We start from the raw sequence: 25,401 nt of genomic DNA on the forward strand, positions 1-25,401 counted from the left end.
TCATGCTTAGGTATGCGAATTTTATGCAAGTTTCCATAAGTTTCTCTCAGAGAACTATATTATTTTGAATGACATTTTGTGGGTGTATATATATATATATATAATAAAGGTTCTGATTTCTCATTAATCAAGGTAACTATGTCATTACATTTTAGTATGGGAACATTTCTTAAGATAGCCTACTTTTTAAGAGCAAAACTCTGTATCTAATCAAGAACCCTGATCCAGGTTTTATGAATCAACTAAATAGCATGTCACAGGGCATCATCCCTCCATAAATCCCTGTTTATCCTTTAATAAAATGAAAGGTTCTGTGTTCCAATATTTTGCCCAAAGATTGATAGACATTCATTGCACATATATCAGCTCAAGCAAAACACTGGGAGACAGATGATAAAAGATGTAGTGTCACTTCAGAAGTGTTGATGGGCTGACTGCAGGGGATTGGTGGAGATGCAGAAATTAAAATCATTTCCAGAGAAGAACAGAGGAAGCAACCAGGAAATTGCACTGGAAAAAAACTCTAACAATTGTTCAAATCAATGGTCCCCAGAAACAGCTCCCAAAGAATAGTAACAAATGGTGGGATGTTTTCTGTGTTCCTCTCCTGGCCTCATTTAATATCACACTGCACTCCCTTTCTAGAGGATTTACAATGGTCAAATAAAAAAAAATCATCTCCCAAGTAAACACTACCTACAAGAAGACTCTTCCATAATAGAATTTGCCTTATCCTCTGGGAACAGAAATTTTATGCATCACTCCCAATTTCAGAAGTCTGTGGTATACAAATATACTTAAAGATGTTATCCAAAAAGCATAAGGTATGAGCCCACTAAACACTTGGGGTTATAATGTAGGAGGCAGATAATATATCTGTCTACTCAGCAAGTATCTCAACCCTTACTGGTTGTGTACTGTAGAGCAAAGTTATGAAAACATAAGACTTAAGAAATTACCTAAAGAACCGGTTTAACTCTGCTCTTTTCAGGCTCTGTGCTAGGGATCTGTGGAGACAGCCATTTTTAGTTCAACATTCCCCTTCCCCGTGCCCTTTTGCAGCATTGGGTGTCACAGAGCTGTCCAGTTGATGATGATGATTGACGGTGATTTCAGTGAATCAGTGGCAAACTCCTGAAAGATGTATTTATATTGACGTTTTATGGATCAAGAAACTGAGCATGGAGAAACAGTGTGAATTTACCAAGGTCTTACAGAACCAGTTATGATTTGAATGAGTAATGCTCCCCTCCAAAGATTCGTGTTTGATTGTTGATCACCACCTGGTGGTGCTGCTTTTGGAGGTTTTGAAACCTTTTGTACTTGGGTCCCAGCTGGCAGATATAAGTCATAGGGTTGTGGGTAACTCAGCTTCTGCCTTATTTTCTGCTTCCATCAATGAAATGAACAAAACACCTCATGTTCTAGTTCCTACAACGACAAGCCACTTCTTCCTAATGCAGTGCCCCCCCATGTGTTATGCCCCTGGACTGACATCAGAATAAATTCTTCTGCTCTTGAGTTGCTTCAGACAAGCACCCTGTCCCAGGGGTGAGAAAGGGTACCCTACACAACCAGGAGAGGATACATTCCGAGTCTAGGCTAGTGGAGTCTCATAGATAAGCTCTCTCAACCGTCTCTAGCTGTACAGCCTAGAAGGCTCTTGCTATGAACCCTGGTGCCTGAGGCAATATAAAGAGTGAGGAGCCCACCTAGGAACTCCCTGGAGGATCCAGCCTAGAAATGGTGGTGAGTTTCTCTCATTGCAAAACCCCAGGGGGAGCCATTTACCTAGCAGTGCAGACAGTAATTTTCACTACCTGTCTTTCTTTATATCTTTTTTTTTCTTCAGTTTCAATTAAGGAAATAAATGTTTCTGAAGGAGATGGACAAACAAGCAGACAATCAGAGAGATAAATAGGATTATAGATAAATAAATATATGGTAGCTGACACATATAATTCCAAGACTTGGTAGAATGAAGCTTGATTGTCATGCAGTCATTACCAGATACTCTGTCTCAACAACACCACAAAAGTGTGTGTGTGCCTGTGTGTATGAATGTGTGTGTAAGAATGTGTATGTTCAAGGATTCAATTTATGAAAACAACTTATAAAACAAAACCAGGTAGGTACTTAACAAAGGAGTAAGTGTCTCTAAAGCTAAGAACTACTTTTAGTGTGTAGAAGGTAGGATCATATATGCCTATCATCTTGGTTGTAGTGTTGATATCATAGGTGTTTGCAAGTGGCTAAACCCAGAAACCTCATGAATTAAACATATAGTTAATTGCATATCTATTACGAATTAGTAAACCTATCACAAAAAAAACAAAAACCCACAAGGTTATTTCCTTTCACTGCTGCCTTTCGCTGCTGCGTCCGCAGCCATGAGTATGCTCAGGGTACAGAAGAGGCTTGCCTCTAGCGTCCTCCGTTTTGGTAAAAAGAAGGTCTCGTTGGATCCCAATGAGACCAATGAAATGGCCAATGCCAACTCCCATCAGCAGATAAGGAAAATGATCAAAGATGGGTTGATCATCCAGAAGCCCGTGACTGTTCATTCCCGGCCCGATGCTGGAAAAACACTTTGCTCGACGGAAGGGCAGGCATATGAGCATAGGGAAGCAGAAGGGCACTGCCAATGCAAGAATTCTCGAGAAGGTGACCTGGGTACGAAGGATGCGGATCCTGAGTTGACTTCTCAGGAGATACCGGGAATCCAAGAAGACTGACCACCACATGTACCACAGCTTGTACCTGAAGGTCAAAGGGAATGTCTTCAAAAATAAGCGGATTCTCATGGAGCACATCCACAAGCTGAAGGCAGACAAGGCCTGCAAGAAGCTCCTGGCTGACCAGGCTGAGGCTGACAGGTCTAAGACCAAGGAAGCAGAAAGTGCTGCGAGGAGCTCCTCCAGGCCAAGAAGGAGGAGATCATCAAGACTCTGTCCAAGGAGGAAGGGACCAAGAAATAAAGCTTCCCTCATGTCTGTACATAGTGGGCTGCCTGTGGCCTAAGGTGGATCAGTCAGGATCAGTCATTAAAATAAAACAAGCCTCAAAAAAAACAAAAACAAAAAAAAACAAAAAAAGCCATGTTACGATAAATCTTTCTGTCAAAACTGTCTGAGCCCCACCGCCACGTGTGAGCTTTACTTCAGCTGCCCAGGCCCAAAAGAATACACAGAAACTTATATTAGGTTGAAAGCTGCTTGGCCAATGACTAGGATTCTTCATCTGCTAACTCAGTCTTAATGATCATAAATCTATATATTTTATAAAACTTATCTTATCGGACGCCTTATTGGCGTCCTTCCTTGCCGGTGGCTCACATCCTGCTCCTGGAGAAGGAGGGGAAAAAAAGGGACACTTCCTGTTTCTCTTTGCTCAAATATGAGTCTCCTTGCTTTGTCACTTCCTGCCTGGATCACCACTTCTCTACTACATTTCCCAGAATCCTCTTTGACTCCTAGTCCCGTCTAACTTGCTGTCTCATTGGCCAAACAGTATTTTATTTAATAATCAATAAGATAAACATACACAGTACATTCCCCATCAAACCCACAAGACTCAAGGGTCAATATTCATCTTCCCCTCAAGTAGAACCTCTACTATGTACTTGAGTACATTTTATTACAAATTTAGGAAAGTAAATGAGGTCCAGAGAAAAGTGTATCCCCTTTCTACTGATACCATGAGTAAACTAGAGTAGGAAAGTAGCTCCTCACTCTGCAGTCATCTGACCAATAGTTGTGCTGACCATTATGGCTCCTCTATAACTCAGAAACACTTAACAGGAGAATAGGCACACACACGCATGCACACACACACACACACACACACACAGAGAGAGAGAGAGAGAGAGAGAGAGAGAGAGAGAGAGAGAGAGAGAGGGTGCAGCCCTGAGGACAAGGGAGGGTATTATGAATTTATACTATAACATAATGCCTGGCACAAAAAAAACTATGAATTATTTTGATGACAATAAGGGAGTGTTGGTGGTGATGGACTTTGCCCAGAGACTACAACCAATAAAAATTGATGGCTGAAGATACTACTCATGTTTTAAGACCACATGTTTCTTTTACAGAGTACCTGGGCTCAATTGACAATACCCACATGGTACCACACAACCATCTGTAACTCCAGCTTCAGAGGATTCAGTGCCCTTTTCTGGTTTTATGGGCACCAAACACACATGTGATGCACATAGTTCCCATACTTACAGGTAAGTGAAACACTCACAGACATGAGAATAAAAAGTAAATAAAAAGAGACACTCCCTGCAGCTTTAAAGAGGCAACTGGCCTTCTCCTGTAATCATATTGGTAATCACTACCCTAACTATCCTCATAGAACCTTCATCTAGTAGCTGAAGGAAGCAGATGCAGAGATCCACAGCCAAGCACCAGGTTGAACTCTGGGTGTACCGTGAATGTTTTTAGCCCCGCAGGGTCCCTCCACCCTTCTCAGCCACAAAGAAGCAAACAGACGCTATATTAATTATGAAACTGTTGGCCGGGAACTAGGGTTATTTATTGGCTAGCTCTGTCTTAATTATTAACGCATAACTACTAACCTATATATTTCCACGTGGTCTTGGTTTACCGGAAATGCTGGACCTGCAACTCCTTTGCCTGCTACATCACGACTGTTCAGCATCTACACAGAGAAGAGAAGAGAAGAGAAGAGAAGAGAAGAGAAGAGAAGAGAAGAGAAGAGAAGAGAAGAGAAGAGAGCAATTTCCTGCTTGTTCCTGCTTATATTCTGATTCTGTCCAGCTACATAATTTGTCTATCTGTACAGACCTCCAGATCTCTATGGTTACCTAGTGGCAGTTTCTGCCAAGCTATGCCCTTTCTGGGATCACATGACAACTCCTCTCTGCCTATACTTCCCAGAATCCTCCTCATCTCCTAGTCCCATCTATCTTGCTGCCCTATTGGCCAACAGTGTTTTATTCATCAACCAATAAGATAAACATACACACAGAAGCACATTCCCCATCATCTGGGAGTCAAGCTGGAGAGAGGGAGGAGGGATTATATGAGCAAGGGAAGTCAAGATCATCATTGGGAAAATCAGAGACAGCTGACCCAAGCTCATGGCAGTTAAGGACTCTAGATGGACAGCTGGGAAGCCTGCATGGGACCTAACTAGGCCCTCTGCATGTGAGTGACAGTTGTGTGCCTTGGGCAGTCTGTGGGGCCCCTGGAAGTGGGACCAGGATCTATTATTGGTGCACGATCTGGCTTTCTGGAGCCCATTCCCTATGCTGGGATGCCTAGATTCAATGGGGAGGAGCTTAGTCCTGCCTCCACTGAATGTGCCGGGTTTGACTTCCCATAGGAGGCCATATACTTTCTGAGGAGTGGGGGGGGTTTGAAGCTAAGGGGGAGGGGAGCAGAAAAAGGATAGGAAGGGGGAACTGTGGTTGGTATGTAAAATGAATATAAAAGTTTTAAAAATAAAATTTAAAAATATGTTTTATGAATAAATAAATATTTTAAGTGTTGTCTGTTCCTATTCTTTAGACACCTGAGAGGACCTTTTGACAATCTGCAATTTTTAAAAACTGCATATTGGGGAAGGGCATTTAAGGTAGCCTCATCCTAGAGCCTTCATGCAGTAGCTGATGAAAGCAGAAGCAGACACCCACAGCTAAACACTGAGCTGAACTCCTGGAATCCAGTTGCAAAGAAGGAGGAGTCATGAGCAAAGGGGTCAAACCAGGCTGGTGAAACCCACAGAAACAGCTGACCTGAACAAGGGATTGTTCATGGACCCCAGACTGATAGCTGGGAAACCTGCATAGGACTGATCCAGACCCTCTGAACCTGGGTGTCAGTTTGGAGGTCTGAGCAATCTATGGGGCCTCCCAGTAGTGGATCAAGATTTATCCCTAGTACATGAATGGACATTGGGAGCCCATTTCCTATAGAAGGATACTCTTTCATCCTATACACACGGGAGAGGGTCTAGGTCCTGCTCCAAATGATATGACAGATTTTTGACGATCCCCTATGGAAGGGGATCATCCTCCCTTGGAGCAGAAAGGAGATGGGATAGGGGATTGGTGGGAGGCAGGTTAGGAGGGGAGGGAGATGGAACTGGGATTGACATGTAAAACAAGCTTGTTTCTAATTTAAGTTGAAAATGAAGTTATTATACCATAAAAATGCATATTGATGTATAAAGTCTGACTCTTACTGAGAAGTGAGAGAATTCCTCAATACAACCTCCACACAAGAGAGGCTGTGTGGAGAATCCAGACCTCCCCTCCCCCACCACCACCACCACTAACCAGGGGCCTCGTCTGTGGTCAGGGCTGTGCAATCAGCAGTGTCAAGGACCACTTGGTCAGTTTTTGTTTCATAGGACCACCAAAGAAAAGCATCACAAAATGGGTGGTTTAAGATCACAGAAAGTATTCCATTCTAGATCTGGATACTAGAAATATGACCTCAAACTGTGGACAGAGCTATGCATTCACCTAACAACTCTAGGGAAGAACCCATCCAGTCTTGCAGGTTTAGGACTCATTGTACTCTGGATCCTATAAACTGATATGTACAAAGACTTCCAAATAAAGCCACAGCCTTTGGGTCTGTGAATTAGAGGAATATGATTGGATTCTGTCCAGCAGCTCAAAGTCCAGGCCACAGAGTCACATGGGCACAGGTTTGTATCTTAGTTGGATATCTCTTAGCAGTCTCAGACTTAGCTTTGGCTTCTGTAGGGAGAAAGTGATCAAAACAAGGAACCCGCTGAATTATATGACAACCTCAAAAGTTAATGACAAGGTTCTAAGGCAATCTACATGTCAGGCTGTCTAAGTCTTTTGCTTGAATACACACTCATTCTCAGAGCTGCTTCATGAGGTGACATAATTGTCCCTATTTCTGAAATAATCTAAGTGAGGAGGTAAGAGAAGCTTAAGTCACTCTAACAAAGGTCTTCTGTGAGATCCTAAGATACTTAAATTCAAAGGTCTTGTTTTTATGAAGAAAAAAGTCCTTAGTAGACCTAGGAATAGCTAAAGAATATTTCCCTATCTGATGTCCCTCATAGCTCAGAGTCAACGAAAGGGATCCTGGACATTCCTAGTGCACAGTGCTTAAGCATGTTCACTACTCTAACCCCTCTGCAGTCAACCATGGAGAAAACACAATGTCAAAACTATTTCAGTGCTGGGAAGAGTTGTTTTCAGTAGCAATCTCACAAGAGATGCATAGAAACCAAATATCCAGATTGTGAAGCCCACATGATAGCATATCTGAGCCACAGGGAGAATGATGTTGATAGCTAAATTGGACACCAAAGCACTAACCAGGTTGCAGTCCTAGATGATGGTATGGTAAACACCCATAGCCATTGTCTACTCGTGGGTGTAGCAGCCCTATCATATACAGAGGACATTATTTCACAGGAGTCCTCTCAGTCCTCTGGCCCTTCTCTTCCAAAATGTTTCATAAGCTTTGAGTGTAGGTGTGAAACAAATGTCTCAACTATTGACCTTCAATACTTGCTTGTTCTTTAACTTTGGGCAACTGTGGTTATATGAAATAACTTTCCTCTACTGCAAAAAGAAACATCTTTGATGCCAGGTGAGAGCTACACTAGCCTATGGATATAAAGAGAAGTTTTCACAGCGTAGCTGGATATTCTATCAATTTGGCACAGTGAAAGTAGTAAGTTCTCCTCTAGGGTCTATGACCTACCCAGGCACTGATTCTTAGCTAGGTTTAAAATACCAGCAATGACTTCTCTCCTTTTCAGTGGTCTGACAGCAGTTTTGTTGCCCCCAAGATACTAATGCCAATATGCCCTCATTGGGCACGTCTCAACAGAACAGTAGTTGCTTTGTTGGCAAAATTTACAGTTGGGTAAGACTATTGAAAACTTGTTTTTTCCCATCTGGCAAATTTCATAGCACCTTTCACAGTATGAGTGACTTCCAGGTCAGTGACAGCAGCATTTCTTCAAGTCCCATAGTACGTGATGTCTTCAGCAACAGGATCTTGCCCTCAAGTTCTTTCAGGCAACTAAGAACAATGGCAAATACCTATATTGGTTAGGGAGATCTCTTGGATCACAGAGTGTGTAAAATAAAGTCTTTATGAAGCTAAATGTAATTCTAAAATATCTGTGCATGCTGTTTACCCCCAGGGCTTCTGCATTTCATTCCTACAGATATTTTAATTTAGAAACGTTTTAGTCAAGTGGCTTCTTGTGCACAGTAGGCTGTTTAGTAACATCTCTGGAAGCTAACCCCAAAACACTAACATCACTCTCCTCTGCTGTGGTGAAACCAGGAATCGTACCACATATTAGCAAATGTTCCATGAGAAACACAAGAAGCAAGTTATTTAGCTTCTTGATTCCATCATTAGCCAAAGACAGATAAAACATGCTTCTTCTCCAATGACAACACAGAGGTATGAATTTATACATCGCAGGTAGAAAAGATCCTGGCAGATAACAAGTAGTCCAGTTATCAGAACAGCTCGTGTCATTTGAGTAGCAGAAGAAGAATGACAAAATGAGAAGAGTTAGAGTGGACAAAGTGTGGCCTCACTCGTGTATTCTACTTGGCACGCTTGCAGCCCAGGTCCTGGAACTCACCCTGTAGATCAGGCTGGCCTTGAACTCACAGCACTTTCTGAGTGCTGGTATTAAAAGTATTCACCATCACCACCCAGCATGAAAATGTGTATCTTTATTCATCAGATATGAAATAAGTTCTCTCTTTGTATCAAGAATGCAGCTGGATTCTGAAAATAAACTTAACAGACTTTTCTAATAAGGGCATCGTAAGTGGTAGTCATGAAACCATGGCAAAGTAAGATGCAAGGGGAGGTGAGGAGAGCGGGGGCTAACAGAAAGATAATAAAACACAAAAAGACAAACAGGTATGTCATCAGACAGACTGTCAAACAAAGGGGGAGAAAAACAAGCAAAGGACACAAAAAGATCCACCCGTGTAACAGGCAGGCGTTACTGTGCAGAGTCTATCATAGGGCCCTCCGGGTCCTGACACAGCAGGGCAGCTGCCCCAGCTACCTGCTACAAAGTGCCCCCATTTCCCAGAGAAAATAGCACACCCTTGGAAATGTACAGCTGTGTCTTCATGTGAAAAGGTGGATTGCTCAGTCAGTAAACAGTGAGCTGGCATTCAGCACTCACTCTGGGTTTGGGGGTAGGAAAGAGGAAGATGAGAGGATGAAGCAGAAATTTCTGCCAAGCAGAGACATTTGACCTATATTATGCCTTAGGTAAATGTGTAGACTTATAAAATCTCTATAGGAGCACGAGTAGCCCTGTAACACACCACACCATACCACATGCATGGACACACACGTATGCACAGACACACATCCATGGATACACATACACACTTACACACACACACACACACACACACACACACACACACACACACACACAGCCACACACACATGGACACATACACACAGACACACACATGCATGGGCACACACACTCTGCCTGGCCTGGAATACAGATGAATTTTTAACGGTAGAGAAAGTACATGATAGCGAAAGGAAACCTTTCCCTGGGCTTCATGTTTCCATTCAGAGGGGCATCTTTAAGTGTTACTCTAGTTTCTGTTCCAGTTCCCTGACCCTTCATGGCAACTAGGGCAGCTTATATATGAGCTTAGGAAATAACAGGGTGTGTTCAACCTTAGCAGCTTTCTTTCTTCTCTTCCAGTGCCGACCCATCAGTGAAAACATGCATTTCCCTTGGCTTATGCATGCTATAAGTTAAGTGGAGACTTATCCTATTTACTGGGCCTTCTCAAATCCCAGTGTGAGTCTGATGACCCTCAGCAGAAATTACGCTCCTCCTTTTCATCAACAAACTAAATCATAACTGACTAAAATAGAGCACAGTTTCACATGGAGAATCTCTTGACATTACTGAGTATTTAATGGAAAACCACCATTAGGGAACACAAACTCCAACAGTACCCAATAAAAGTAAGTTCACAAAGGGTATGCTGACAATATTGACTCTCAAAATCCTGAGGTAATTACTATATTTTAAGCTCTATTTATTTTAGCTATAGCATTACTATATAATGTATGAAAATATAGGTTCTATTAATATGCTCAGTATTTAGGGAAGATGAAACATGGAGGTAGCCTAAGTAGTTAAGAGCACTCACTTTATCAATGACAAGGTCAAGATTCAAAGCCAGGCATTCCACACTAAAAAAATTGTTCATAACCCTTTGCAAAATGGTTTTTCTGTACAACATGCAAGCAGATTATAGACAATTTCAGACAAAATCAGATTACTTCAGGACATCAACAATTCTAAATAATGGGAGCATGAAATTAAGACTGTATAATAAATGTCATGAATGATTATAGTAATAAAAGAATAAGTTGGGCCCACAAGAAAAGAATGATATAAATGAAAGAACAGACACACAGAATATCCACAAATTAAAAAAAATTGAAAAGAGAAAATCCCAACAGGGGAGTAAAAAAAACAATAAAAGAGCTACAACTAATATTTTAGAAAAGAAACAATATAATAAATTTGAGAAAAATACCCATGAAAACAGAAAGAAAAGGAGAAACTGAAATAAACGGAATGTGATGTTCCAACAGGGGTTAAGATGTGTCTATTTGTAATTCCATAAGGAGAGAACACAGAAAGTAGAAATGCACGAGATGGGGTGATATCTAAGAATGGATGGTGAGGCTTCTTAGTATAATCACCATTTTAATTTACTGCTACTCATATAAAATTTATTGAAACCCTAATATGAACCTGCTTATCACAGGTTTTCAGGTTCAGTGTGCAATACCCCTTAGTTAAACACAAATCGTAAAGAAGAATGCATATCATGTTATACACTGAAATATCCTGAGATTGCCCAGAGGAAAATGAAAAATAATGTAGAAGAGTGCCTCAATATGTCATCCTAAAAAATATCCCATTAAAAGCACTGCACAAAAGCAAGGATGTCTTTATGAATAGCAATGAGTTATACACAGGATAAATAAGAGCAAGTACGAATCTAGCCACCTTAGAGAAAAATGCAGGGAAGTGAAGAAAAAGAGAAAGTCAGCGAAGGAACAAAATGAATTTATTTCAGACCTGTATTAACTTCTTGGCAGAGATATTAAAAATTAATGTAGCATAAAGTAATATCATCAGAACATAGATAAGAAAAGGGATGCCAGTCAAGAATTGTATACCCATGTAAACTATTAATGAAGAGATAATACAATAGACATAATAAGATGAAATTTGAGAGATGTAGCCATTGATAGATCTTCATCAACAAATCAGTAAAGAATGTACCTCATGAATAAGTTTAGGAAACTCAGAAATGCTCTGGAATTGTCAGTCCTCTTGTAATGATTTGTCACCCAAATTGGTTTAATAAAACACAGCAGTAGCCAGACAGGATGTATAGGCTGGACCACCAAACTAAGGACGATGGGAAGGAGAAGGGCAGAGCAGAGGAGTCACTGGCAGATGCAGAAGGAAAAGGATATTAATGTGACATGTTAATAAATGTACTGCCATGTGGTGCAGCATACTAAGGAATGTGGATTAATTAAATGTAAGAGCTAGTTAGTAGTAAGCCTGAGCTATTGGCCAAGCATTTACAATTAATATACGCCTCAGAATGGTTATTTGGGAACTGGTGGGCAGGAAAGAAACGTCTGTAGGGAGACACCATAACATGCCTCCTAAGGAGTGGCTACAGGTGTGGTCAAGGTGATGTCAGCGTGACGTGAGAAAGGTTTTAAAGGGACAGACAAGGCACATGGGAGCTCTCTTGCCTTGCTGCTTTGGCATGCTCTGGCTTGCTGTTGGTCGGCATTTATCTATTAAAAGTTATCCTATTCTTACAGATTTCATATCAGTTATTCACCGCATTAAACATCCATTTACACAGAAGGAAGATGCAAGCTACAAATAAGCACAGTCCATTTTTAAATGGATAAGCTTGATGTAAACCTAAGCAATATTGTTGTCAGACAACAATAACTTCTATAAACTTTTGATCAGCACAATGGAAAGATAATGTTCTAAGTCATCAACAGTGGACTGATTAGTAAATGAGCCTGAGAATTAAATAATTATAAATTAATTATCTCATTCCAATGAGAGAGGGGGAGAGAGATTATCAACAGCCAGGAAACAATGAAAACAATCAGAAAAAAAACACAATGTCATAAGCATTGCACTTAAAATTTCCAACAGAATTGAAACATTTCCTGACCAGGAAAAGATTCTAAGCGGAGAAAGCCATGTCTTAGCAAAGACCAACAGGGTCTAGATGTGTTTCTGAGCCACAGAGGCTCAAAGTGGGGAAGGAGTTCTGTAGAGACTCAGTGTCCAGCCTACCGCACTCCTGAGATTTCCTTGGAATTATTTTTGTCATTGAGCCTCGGGGAAGACTCTTGAAACCTGAAACATTCTGAGAAATTGCTTTTTTATTCATTCATTATTGGCTTGTGTTTGGACAGCTCTTCAGGTTTCTCCCAACTCAATAGGAGATCTTCTCCATTAAAGTTCCTGAAAGAAAAAACTAAGATCAACCCAAGAGGTATGTGGAAGGTTCTCAGGATCTCAGCTGAGAAGCAGAAAATCACTATGTCCTCTTGTTTCATTGACCTGAGTAGGTCATATGCTTGCTTCTAAATGAAATGATACAAGGAAGTCTAGTCAGCTAATGACGGAACAAGAAAAGGAATCAGAAAATGGTAGGCACCAATAATGATGTGAATTTCACATCATTCATTGTGTAGAGTGCAAAGTGTCATTTGTTTTAATGTCAGGCTAAACTGATAAAAGCTGTTTCATGTCAAAAGTAAACAATCTTAGGGCCATTCTCCTCATGCTCTGCACCCGTACACGGGTATCTGAAGGGTTACTCCAACCTATAAAAATCCCTTCCATTGTTCAAGACTTTTTTCATCAAGAGTTGTGACACATTCTATTACTTGAGATGGACTTATTTATTGATCACCTATCACATGACAGATGTAATAAACAAAGGAAGAACTTCAAATAGAAGATACTGGTGCTCCATAGATGTTTAATCACTTCTGTGGGATTACCCCCCAGATAGTAATAAGTAACTCTGGTTATTGTAATGACGTCAGAACTTTCATCAATCGTATGGGATGCATCATTATAGACCATTTCAAGGGCTTTGACTGCTACCGCTAGAGAAAAGGATGATCATAGCTGTGCTTTGCCTGTCAGAGACACAATGCTCTTCTTAACTCTTTGAAGCTGTACTGTCCCTAATGTTGGCAGGGGTGAGAATTGTGAAACTTGGCAGAGTTCTTGGAATTAGTGGCGACTTGATGCAGAATACCGTAAGAGTAGAAGGTATTATTCAGTGCGGGATAGGTCTGAAGGAAATCATAAGATATTTTGATTGGAAATTTGTGTAATGTAAGAGAGGGCAAGGCTGTTGAAAAATTACAAGGATAGAGACAATGGAGACTGCAAACAGAACAGTTTAGAGTTAAAGAGACATCACTCAGCTGGAGATGTGAGTGTCACAAAGATGGGTGACTATCAGTGTCTCAAGATCCATGTCAACTACTTTAGCTATAACAGTGAACACTAGCCTCTTCCAGTAAATGCCCCCACCCAAAATTAATAAAACCTGAGACAGAACCCTGCTCTGGCTTTAGTGCGAATGAACTATAGGAAGCTTATGTGAGTCTACCCTGAATTTCTTGCTCTACTAGTAGATATTTTTGTCCTGCATTTCACTCCCCCAAGTGTAACATGAATAATAATGACCCAGAGACGGATATTGGGTTCAAACTTCAACCTGAAGATCAGAAAAGCAAAGCAGCCAGCCACTAGCTCTTACCTCTACCTCAGGCTGTAAGAGTTGATCCTGTCTCCACGAGCTCTCGCCCAAGCTTCAGACTGATGCCTCTCCTCAACATGGCTGGAGATTAAATCTCAGAATGCAGCCTGAGACATTGTGATCCTGTCTGTTATATACTTCTCTAGGGAATGGGACTAAAGCTCTAATTCTCTTTCAGACTGATTCACTCTTGTATAGATCTGGGTGACCTTGGACTCACAGAGAGATCCATCTACCTCTGTCTCCTGAATCCTGGGATTAAAGTCATGTGCCACCACTGCCTACCTCTGTGACTTGTGGCTAGCTGTGGTTTCTGAACCCCCAGACAAGCTTCATTAAATCATAAATAATATATCACCATGTGGACCCACATGTTGGAGAGGAACAAAGTTCATCAGGAAAGATGTCTGTTTCCAGTTCTGGAAAGAGGAAGTAAGGGCATGAAACTTGTAGCATTTCTTGCTCAGCATACATTTCTCTATTTAACAAACCCTCACATAAACTTTCAGCTATAAACTCTTTGCAAATGAAGATTAACTTCCTTTGCTTTACTACTGATGGTGAACTTAAGTGAGGACACTGATTCATATTCATTGACTTAGAAATGAACCTGCTAACGTTCTGAGTTTTAAGATCTGTCTTGAAACAGTGTGGTTAATATGATTTATTTACATATAAAATCATGCTAGTGTCTACTTCAGAGGAAGAATAGCATCACAATAACAGTAATAGTCAACATTCTTAATGGTAAAACTTTGAATGCAGAATTTAACCAAACCACTTAATGACCCAACAAGATACCTACTTTATTTATTTCCCTTTGATAAACAAGAAAATACCAGCATAAGAACAGATGATTGCTTGCCCAAGAGCACACAGCTAACGCACGGCAAGCTGAGGATTCCACTAACCTGTCTCCAGAACACACAGAATGTTTGACTTCTTTATGACTTTCTGTACAGTATTTATTATCTGAAGTTACTAAGACAGGTTCTTGTCATCCATGCAATCATGGATTGCAATAAAGCAGCTTCGTTCTGAAAAGGAAAAGTATATTTGATCAACGGTATTAGAGTTGAAGAAATATTGCAGGGTGTATGCTAAGAAGGGGCTTTGATCTGCTGATGGCATAATGAAGCTCTATTCAGTTGGAGGAATCATAACTTTGTTTTGCCCTAGACTGTGAAGCACACCCTCCCACAGAAACGCGGTGTTCACTTCTCCAGACTGCATAGGGTGCATTCATGTAGCTGTTGTGGTTATTTACACAGCAAGTTTGGTTGTGAACTTGTGACCATTTGTGTGTACAAAGTACACCCTACTGAGAGCCTTACACACCTGGAGTCAAACAAGGGGCTACAAGCAAAGGTTGTGAGGTCCTTTATGTATTTCAGATACAGTATCTCAATAACAGAGCAAAACAGATATTTGCAACCATTGAGGGTCTTCATTCTTACTTGAATATAAAGTCAAAAACTCTAAACATTTTAAGGGCTTAACATTTAAACAGAAAGTATGTTAAAATTGTTTTCCTGCCACTAATGCTGTATAAGATTTCTTCAGTGGGCCATGAGTTTCATTCACAGTACTTAGAAGTCTTAGTCTGATGAAGCAAGTGAGTTTAGTTTGAATTCTTTATGGGTCAACATCACAGAGACATTGACACAGACACAGAAAAGACTTCATGACACAGCCTGGACTCATAGGTACATTTGCTTGTCCCCTAGCTGGAATCACCTCAATGTTTATATTTTGAGCTGAGTTGTATTTCTTTTTTTCTTCCTTTCTTTCCTTCGCTCTTTCTTTCTTTCTTTCTTTCTTTCTTTCTTTCTTTCTTTCTTTCTTTCTTTCCTCCTCCTTCCTTTCTTTCTTTGTAAGTCATCAGATTTTGCCAAAGTCAGTCCTTTTTATTTCTCAAAAACTAATGTGTCCCAAATTTTCCTACACCCAAGAGGATGTGGACATTACCAACCCTAGCCACATCAGAGTCACCAGCTAACTGTCAAACACACAAGAGTGCTCTTCTTCTTCTTCACACTGTCATGAGAACATCCGTCCCAACTCCAAGCTCCTGCTCTCAGCTGTCACTTTCTCTGTAGTGTATTTCATGACTGTCCTGGGCATTATTAATGTAGTTATGTGGATCTCACTTTGATTACAGATCTTGTGGATATCTAATGTGTCATGTCTTCACATGCCTCTATCAAAACCATGAACTCATCATTCAAGAATGATTCAGTTGGCTTAACATTTCCTAACACAGAAAATTTTAGAAATAATTTTGGGGGCCAGAGATACAGGGACATGCACCTATAATCAGATGCTTCTTCCAACAGCCACATGTCTAAAAATTTTCGATATGAACATATTTAATACTACGATTAAAAATCAGGGAGATTATGGTGGGAGGGTAAGAGATCTCAGTCAGGAAGAACATTTACTGTTTTGTCTTTATCTCTATTCAACAACACACTGAATAGCATTGATAATAGAGTCTTCACATTTCAAACTTTCCGAGAACAAATTTTAAATATTCTCATGGCAAAACATGTTCATTATTTGATGTGACAGACAACTATGCTAACTAGCTGGGTTTCATTGTCACACATTGTATTTATAAATCATAACATCACTTTGTGTCCCAATTTGCTGAATATAATTAATAATAGAATACATTTGAGACTTGCTAAGACAGTAAATTCTAAATGACTTCATAGCAAAATATATTCAGTAGCTGTGGTGATAGATATGCTAATTAACTTGGTTTCCTTTTTATACATTAAATTCATAAATCATAACACCTGCATTTTATCCCATACATTTACATAATTAAAAATTGTCATCTTCAGTAAAAATAAATAAAATGTTACAATCCTCAGAATAAATAATAGCAATGACAAGTGAATAAAGTTGAAATGATAATAATATGGGAATGAGAAATGTCAATGTAGACATGGAATAAGCTTGCTATTAAGAAGAGTAACTAAATTGGATTTATTTATTTACTTAAAATGCAAAGGGTAATTGTGAAAGAAATTTTGAAAGCAACTTAAGAGCTGCTTATGTGAGAAGTAAAATGGGCCATCATTCAAATTTTATAATACTGGCTCTCAGAACACAACCCAAGGTCCCAAGAGGACTTGTGTGGAACTCAGTCCATGGCTGTTGGGTAGAAGCTAGGTAACCACTTGGGAATTTGATCTTCAGATATCTCTTTGTTTTCATCCCTTGAATCATAATCTTCTTACCTATCAACTGCTCCACCCAGTTCAGCATTACGAAATTCTAGTGATTGTCTTCATCGACTCTGGACAGTATCACAGCTGAAGGCTAAAACAGGAACTATTTCTTGACTCACAGTTTCTAGAAGTTGAGAACTTTGAGGTAGAGACACATTCAGTGTCTTTGGAGGCCCATTTTCTGGTCCTGATAACAGAAGAGAATTAAGCTCCTTGTAAAAGGGCACTAATCTCTCCCATTAGGGATCCACAGGCCTAGCTTATCATCTCCCAGAGAGACCTCTTCCAAATAGTGTCTGCTACTATTGGGCTTTCAACATGCAGATTAGGAGAGGAAACAAAGACCACACAGCACAGTGTGAAAATATTTGTTTCTCAAATTCTTTATAAAAATAAATTGTCACAGAGGGCAATGAAATAACAAGGACAAGGGTAATGAAAGTAGGATTTGACAATACAACTCCCTCCAGCTGTGCAATGCAGGAAGCATTGTTTCTCCTGCTTATGTCTGTTATTCCTTCTCCCTTTTAAATTGAAAAAATAAAATAAACGACTACTTTTTGCATTAGGTTAAAACGATTAGGTAAAGTAAAATGGTAGGTTGGTTCTGGCTCTTTTCTGAATATTGTATTGTTTTAAAGTATAAAAGATGGTCACTGCCTCTATTACCTAGTTTTAAATGAACACCCACAAAATTCATAATACTATATCCTATCGAATTTTAATTCTGATAAAGCCCCAGCACACACATCTCAGTCATTACTACACTCTGCAAATGCCTTTACCCACAAGGGCTGTTCCCACACCTGGCCACCAGAAAACCCCAAAGTCCTCACAACCCCCCTGTGGTCATGTTTACTGACCTCTGGTCTGAGGTTCAGCATCCGTTTCTCTGTCATTCTCATATCAAACACGTTAAAGATCAAATGAAGCCGATATCTGAAGGGCCTTGCTTGGCTTTTGTTCTTCCTGTCTGCTGTAATTTCCTAGTTATGAATTGCTTCAAAGCACTTGCCTCAAAGGTTATCTGGTAACACAAGAGAAGTAGATAACGGGGATATGGTTTATGCCAAATCGGTCCAAACAGGAGGATAATCAGGCCTACACACAGATCTCTAAATGATGTCATTCCGTAAACAAGCACAACATCACGTAATAGTGTCAGACGGCCAACGAGGTGTGTGTTAGGGGAACCACACTGCATAGCCGGACCTGTCTGACTTGATTTTCACTGTGCACTCTACAACCCCACAAGTTTTCGTGCTATGTCCTCCATCTAAATTGCCTGTCTCTGATATCCATTGTCTATTGAGCATGATTTTTTTCCTTAAGATTTATTTATTTCCTCCCTTTCTTTTTCTCTTCCCAACCTTCCCCATATGTCCCCTTTTGCTCTTTCTCTCAAAGTCATTGCCTCTGTCTCTTTACAGTTGCAAATGTGTGTGTGTGTGTGTGTGTGTGTGTGTGTGTGTGTGTGTGTGTGTGTGTGTTACATATTTTTAGTTACAAATATATTCCTAACTGAATAGGCACAACCTACTCAACAGTTTCTTCGTTAAATTTTCTATCATGCTAGGGTTACAAACTGCCTCTTGGCTTTTTTTCTTTCTTTTTTTTTTTTTTTTTTTTGACTGAATTCCAGAGGCATTTGGCTCCTGTTGCTGCTAATTCGCAATGATTTGGAATTACTTTTATACTCTTCAGCTGCTAGTCATTTTCTTGATATGAATCCATAGTAACAAACATCATGAGCTTCCCTCCAAACCTATTTTTGATGATTCGGGTACAGTACAAATGTGGCTGAGAGCTGTCCACACATATGAGGGTTAAGCTTGCATATTAACCACCTTCCTTTTTCCAGGCTGTCCACACCACCAAAGGCCCAGACAAGTGACAGAGTAAACATCCCCTAGAACTTCAGGCCATGGATATCAACTGGTTACTTCAGACCCCATTTTCTAGAATGCCAACATACAATGCCATTATGCTGTTGGGATGACTGGCGGATCACCTGGATGAGTTAGGTAATGGCTTTGATGTTCCATAAGATATCCTCTTCCGTCTCATGTTGAGTATAAATTTATTATAATTAATCTGATACACAAGTGGGTATCATTCTTTGTCTAATCTTGACAGAAAGTGATCAAATCCTAAAGTTGTGATCCAAGATCACAGTGGCCAAGAGCTTTGGCCTCATGGTCTATGACATTTACACTCCAAGCTCAGCAACAAGAGAAAGGGATAGCTTTCATTGTCCTAATATTTCCCTGTATTTCCTCCAATGAAGGAACATCCAGGATCCCCAATGGGGAAGAATTTTAATGGGAAACAAGTAAATATGAGTATAGATTGGAACAAATTACAGAGCATGCTGTGTTGAACAACACCCTTCTTCTGAGTCTCCTTCAGTACTGGTGAACTCCTCTTCCCAGCTCCTGGGGGTTCTTCACTGTGGAAGCAGAAAGCCCCATGCTGCCTTACTCTCTAGAAACTGCCTTCAGCCAGACCATGACCAAGACTACATACCTTCATAGACAGCCTTCATCCCATAACTAGTCTATGCAGAGGTATAAAACTTGGGATTCTTGCTTCCAAACGGGACAATCCCGAAGAGCCATCCTGTCTCTGGTGCTTCCACACTTTGGGTGGAGTTCTGGGCACTAACTGAGTGAACTTCCCCATCTGTTGAATCCTGCCTTTCCTCACGCTCTTACTGTGTGTTCTCAAACAAACGCCAGCACACGTATCAGATGTGTGTCTTGGAAACCGGGTATGATTCATCTATTTATATTATGTTTATTCATTTCTTTAGCAATTTCACTAATGACTATTGATTAGCATCATATTTCTCTTTTATCATCCCACTGCCCCTTTCAATTATTTGCCCAGTGTATGAATCCACTATGACCTGTGGGGTTGTATCTATCTATTTACTACCATGAGCGTGTTTTCTCTACTTACCAGGTATATGATACTGTTTATTCCCTCATAAGTCTGTGGCAATTAAATAACCCCCTTAGAGAGAATAGAATTGGTTTTTCATCATTATACAACATAAGATATTCTTGCACTCTCTCTAGATCATTCTTTGGGGGTCAAATGACCCTATCTCAGGGGTCACCTAAGACCATTAGAAAACATAGATGTTTACATTATGATTCATAACAGTATCAAAATTGCAATTTAGAAGTAGAAACGAAAATAATTTTGTGGTTGGGGGGTCATCACGATACAAAGAATCCTATGAAAAGGGTCATGGCATTAGGAAGGTTGGGAACTTCTACTCTAGATGAAGGTTCTGGCTTAGGTGAATGGTCAATATAGGGTGTGTGAGCTACCACATCGGCTAACACTTGTTGTCTTGTGCTGGATCAAGATTGTGGCTGAGCAGAATCCTACCACATACTGTCCTTGCCATTCCTCTGAAATATCTTAAGACCTGGGACTCTGGTGCTCACAGCATTTAGCAAATAAAACATTGCGCACCTCACTAGGTTTCAATTTTAGATAAACAAATGAGGCTGAAAGATGGCTATTCATCTTGTACTGCATAGACATCCTTGCAATCTTTGGAAACATGAAGTGAAAATTACTCTTCATTTATATAAAATTCAAATTTAACTGGGCATTCTGTATTTTTAACTGAATTCTTCTTTTTGCTATTTTTGAGATTGTAATATAATTACATCATTTCTTCTTTAACATGAAATTGGAATATATATAAAATACTGTAGAACATTCACCATAAGATTCACATTTCTGGATTTAAAGACAGATTATCCCAGTTGCAGAGAGGGAGGAGTGATGAGCAAAGGGGTCAAGATCAGGCTGGAGAAACCCACAGAAACAGCTGACCTGAACAAGGGGGAGCTCATGGACCCTAGACTGGTAGCTGGGAAACCAGAATAGGAATGACCCAGAACCCCTGAATGTGGGTGTTAGTTAGGAGGCCTGGGCAGTCTATGGAGCCTCTGGCAATGGATCAGTATTTATCCATAGTACACTAACGGACTTTGGGAGCCCATTCCCTATAGAGCAATACTCTCTCAGCCTAGACACATGGGGGAGGGCCTAGGCCCTCTGATCCAAATGATATGACAGACTTTGAAGATCCCCATGGAAGGCCTCACCCTCCCTGGGGAGCAGAAAGGGGTTTGGGATGTGGGGCCAGGGGAGGAGGGAAGGGAGAGGGAACTGGGATTGACGTGTAAAACAAGCTTGTTTCTAATTTAAATTTGGTCTCATTACAATTATAAAAATAATGAAATCCACTATAAAAACAAACAAAAGACTACACTCCTCTGCTAGCTGGTTGTACAGATGCAATTTGTTTAAATTTGCTCACCTCTCAGGTCCTTAGTCTACACAATAGGTGTCATCTGGACATACCTCATATCTCTGGTCCTGAGCAGGATCAGACATGTGTCAGGGGCTGAAGAAGTAGGTCAGTGTGAAAGCCCTCACATAGTATTCAGGGGATTTGATTTTATCCAGGTGTTCATCTCCCAGCATCATGGGAAGCAATTCTTGTAATGTGAATACACAGAGATCCTAAGCTGACTAGGAAGAATCAACTAGAGACTAGAGTTTTGGTCCAGTGGCTACACACATTTTTGAAAGCTTTTGATTTATGTTATCAAAATGCTCTTTAAAAGGCTTCAGCCAGTTTCCCTCTAGTGGATGTGAAAGTCTGCGTATTCTCCAAAACCAATGCCAGATTATATTAACTCATTTCAGCAATTAGTATGGTTGTGATTTTATCAACTATGCTTGATAAAACCCAACATTCATAGTCTAACGGGAGTGCTATCTAGAAGAACTAATGACTTTATTATAATCTAGACTGCCTCACAGAATAAATGATTCTGATCCAACTAATTTCACTCATCAAATTTGCTACCTCTTCCTCCTCATACTGCAGCAAAGGTCAAGGTTAAATTACCCTATTCTTTGCCACCCTTTAAGGACAGCCAACTCCTTGAAGATTTGCTCACAAGGACTGCACTGAAATGGCATTAAAGGCAGATCATACACTGAGAACAGGGCTGTCTGCCGGTTCCCTTCAACAGTCTCCAAGCCCATAAGAAAGTCAATAAACTTCTCTGAGACTCCAGCACACATAAAAATCAGACTGGTCATCCCTCAGCTGGCCAGTCTCTGACGACTCTGAATCTATGGTTTGAGGTTTAATTACTCTTATAAGAGTTCCACCAAGTCACGTGTCACCTCTGCTTGTGTTTTGTGCAGCCCAGGGCCTTACCAGAAATGGGTGGCAGGAAATGCCTTTTAGAATGTTTTGTTCCCTCATTCCTTCATGTATTATTTAACCTCCTCAAATTTTTAGTAGACAATAAAAAAATAACTGACAGAAGTCATTATGAAAAAAATAATTGGGACAATACGATAAGTGCCAAGACTCGTAAAGAAACAAACAGTGTCGCTAAATGAAATTATTACAGGATAATGGTTGATGTGACAGGAAAAGTAGCATGTTGAACTGGGGATAGTTGTTCATCTTAAAATATAATCCCCCAAAACATATCTATGTGGCAGGGCGGAAATGGTATATTTCCATTTTGTTTTCCTCAGCACAAAACTCTTAAAATACCACTGTAGTATCATTGGACTGGCAGACACACACATTATAGCCAGGACTTCGAGCTTCGTGACATCTCTCTGATACCCTGGCTGTCTCAGGATGTTTACTCAACTGAACATGATAGAAATGTAGTGCCACCAAAGAATGTTGAAGTTGCTTTACATTTTATATGCCACCTTTGGGGTTATTGATCTTTATCTGTATTATCGAGAACAGTGACTATTAGCTGCCTATTTCTGGTGAGCAACTGTGATATGGTTACTTGAGACTGACCCCAGGGTACAATATGGAATAAAGGCCAAAGAAAGTCATATCTACTTATGACTCCTTCAGGGTGTCTGAGTTGAACTACAGAGGGTTGAACTGACAGACTTGAGCACAGTAGGTGAGATCTCTACCACCTGGCTCTAAGCATGTCTCTTATACTCACTTTTTATTTTAGGAAGCATTCTTAGTAAGTTTCCTAGGCCAGTTTTGAACTTCTGTGTATTCTGTTTCACCCTTCAGAGCAGCTAGTATTTAAGACCTGCCCCACTAGGCATGACTTAAAGTTATACATTTTTTATTAATGATTGTATTAATATTTTGACTGTTCGGTGTTAATATATTATTAAAATGTATTTCACATAAGTCATTTGCACTTTAAATGTAGCTACTATATATTAACATTGTATATGTGTCTTCCATTTATAGCTCATAGTCAATAAGAAGAAGAATAGAGAACGTTCTCAGTCGTATTTTCATAATATAACCATTGCATAAAACAATTTCACTGAGACATCATCTTCAGACTTTGAGGTTCTGAGTCTTCTGGTCCTGTTAAACAGTCATTCATTCAACTTGTCTATAATGAATGTCTAGAGACCAGGAAAATACTGCACTAATATTGGATAAGCTTGAACTCTAGTCCCTTTCTCTGTTACACCTCCTTCTCTTCATTGTGTCCCATTTTCACCCTCTTGGACCTGGTTATTGAACAGCTGATGAATTATTCCTCAGGAATTCTCTTGAACACCTTTCATACCAACTTACTACCATCTTATGACAAAGTTACTATTGTAACTGTATTTATTGAGTATAAAATTGTAGAGGCAAAGAACTTGCCAAAGCTTGCATAGCCATCAAATCGAAAAGATGTGATTTGAATTTACATGTTTAGCCCTTGAACCCAAGCACGAAGATTCTGTGGCAAATTGCCTTCTCAGTGTTTTATGTTTCTGCCCGTCCACCTGGGTTGCTCTCAACCATGCTCAGAGAAAGTGTCTTTTTGCAGTGGGCAGCAGTCATTGCAGAGACACATAGCTAGTCAGAGAGCTGAGAATAATAGATTTCGTGCTTGGCCTTAGACCTCCAAGACTCAGGGGAAGAAAAGCCAGAAAGAATGAGAGCGAGCTGATAGATAGGGAGGAGTGTTGTGGGTGCTTTCTTCTGGATGTGACAGGCTGTCACAGTCAGGAGTTTGCAGCAGTCATGGTTGTATACACAAGATCAAACTAGTTAAAAATCCTGGCACAGATAGTGTAGATTATCTGCAGGCCCCAAGCCTTACCGCACAGCTATTGGCAGTGGGTAATTACTGAAGGATGGAGAATCATTTTAATTTTAGGATGTGGTCAATGGTAGGCTTCCCATGATTCAGTGAACGGCTCCACACTGATGCACTAAGCATCACTAACTGAACTTTATGAGTTGTATTTTTCTAAAGTTATGAATTTACGAGGAGAAGTGCTGGGAAGTCTAAGGAGGAAGTTACAGAGGGAAATGAAGGGCATACATGGTCACACTGGGTTATATCTGTCAGCACACTTTTCGAAGGAAAATTTTTTAAATCTTGTGACACCGGGGTCAGTACTGGTGAGCAGTGCTGGAGCATTGTTGGTGATACTTGTTATGTGCTGTAGGGAAGCACATTGTCACTGAGGAATTTCAAAACAACAATACACCTGGCCACATGTCAGCCTGTGTTTATTGTCAACATACACTGACAATTGCAAATGATGTCAATGAACTAATAACACCTCATTCCCTAATTTGAGGCTTCAAGTTCTCAACAGTTGATTTGACGGCTGTTGGAATTTAGGAATGTATACATGAGCTTCACATTCGTGCATTCCTTTATTCTATTAATAAAATAACAATTAATGTAGAGACCTCTCAGTTCTAAAAGAGGTCCCTGGCGCAGGTAGATCCAGCTGCACACAGTGACTCTGACAAGTTTGTAATTGTGAGAATTCATTCAAACTCACCTTGGATGTAGATATAGTTTTTTTTTTTCTTCCACCCTCTGGGGTAGTGCATAGTCCCACATTCAACCAATGGATTAAAAAAAAATCCAAATAAAACAATGATATTACACTGCTGGCAAAGGTAGCATCGGAGTTGCTTCAATGTGTCATCCTACAGTGACCAGTAAGTATGAGTATTTATTTTTATTTAGTTGAATTAATTTTTATTATCATTTTTCTTTATTCTTGAGAACCTCATACACATATTTAATAAAATATGATCATGCGCACCCTCCCTTAACTCCTTCAACATGGATGCCTCCCAAATTCATGCCCTCCTTTCTATAACCTAGTAAATCCAACGGGCATAGATCCTGTGTCCTACATCAGGCATCAACATCAACACCAGCGTACTACCAAACTCAAGGAACATCAAGAAAAAAGGATGCA

The 25,401-nt window shown here is 40.1% G+C and overlaps 1 pseudogene; it reads left to right on the forward strand.

Moving 5' to 3' along the window:
- The first annotated feature begins 2,379 nt into the window (after nucleotides 1–2,379).
- Nucleotides 2,380–3,034, forward strand: LOC100770519 (annotated as a pseudogene).
- Nucleotides 3,035–25,401: the final 22,367 nt, after the last annotated feature.

The sequence above is a fragment of the Cricetulus griseus genome, chromosome 10, assembly GCF_003668045.3.
Source record: "Cricetulus griseus strain 17A/GY chromosome 10, alternate assembly CriGri-PICRH-1.0, whole genome shotgun sequence".
NCBI classification, from domain to species: domain Eukaryota; kingdom Metazoa; phylum Chordata; class Mammalia; order Rodentia; family Cricetidae; genus Cricetulus; species Cricetulus griseus.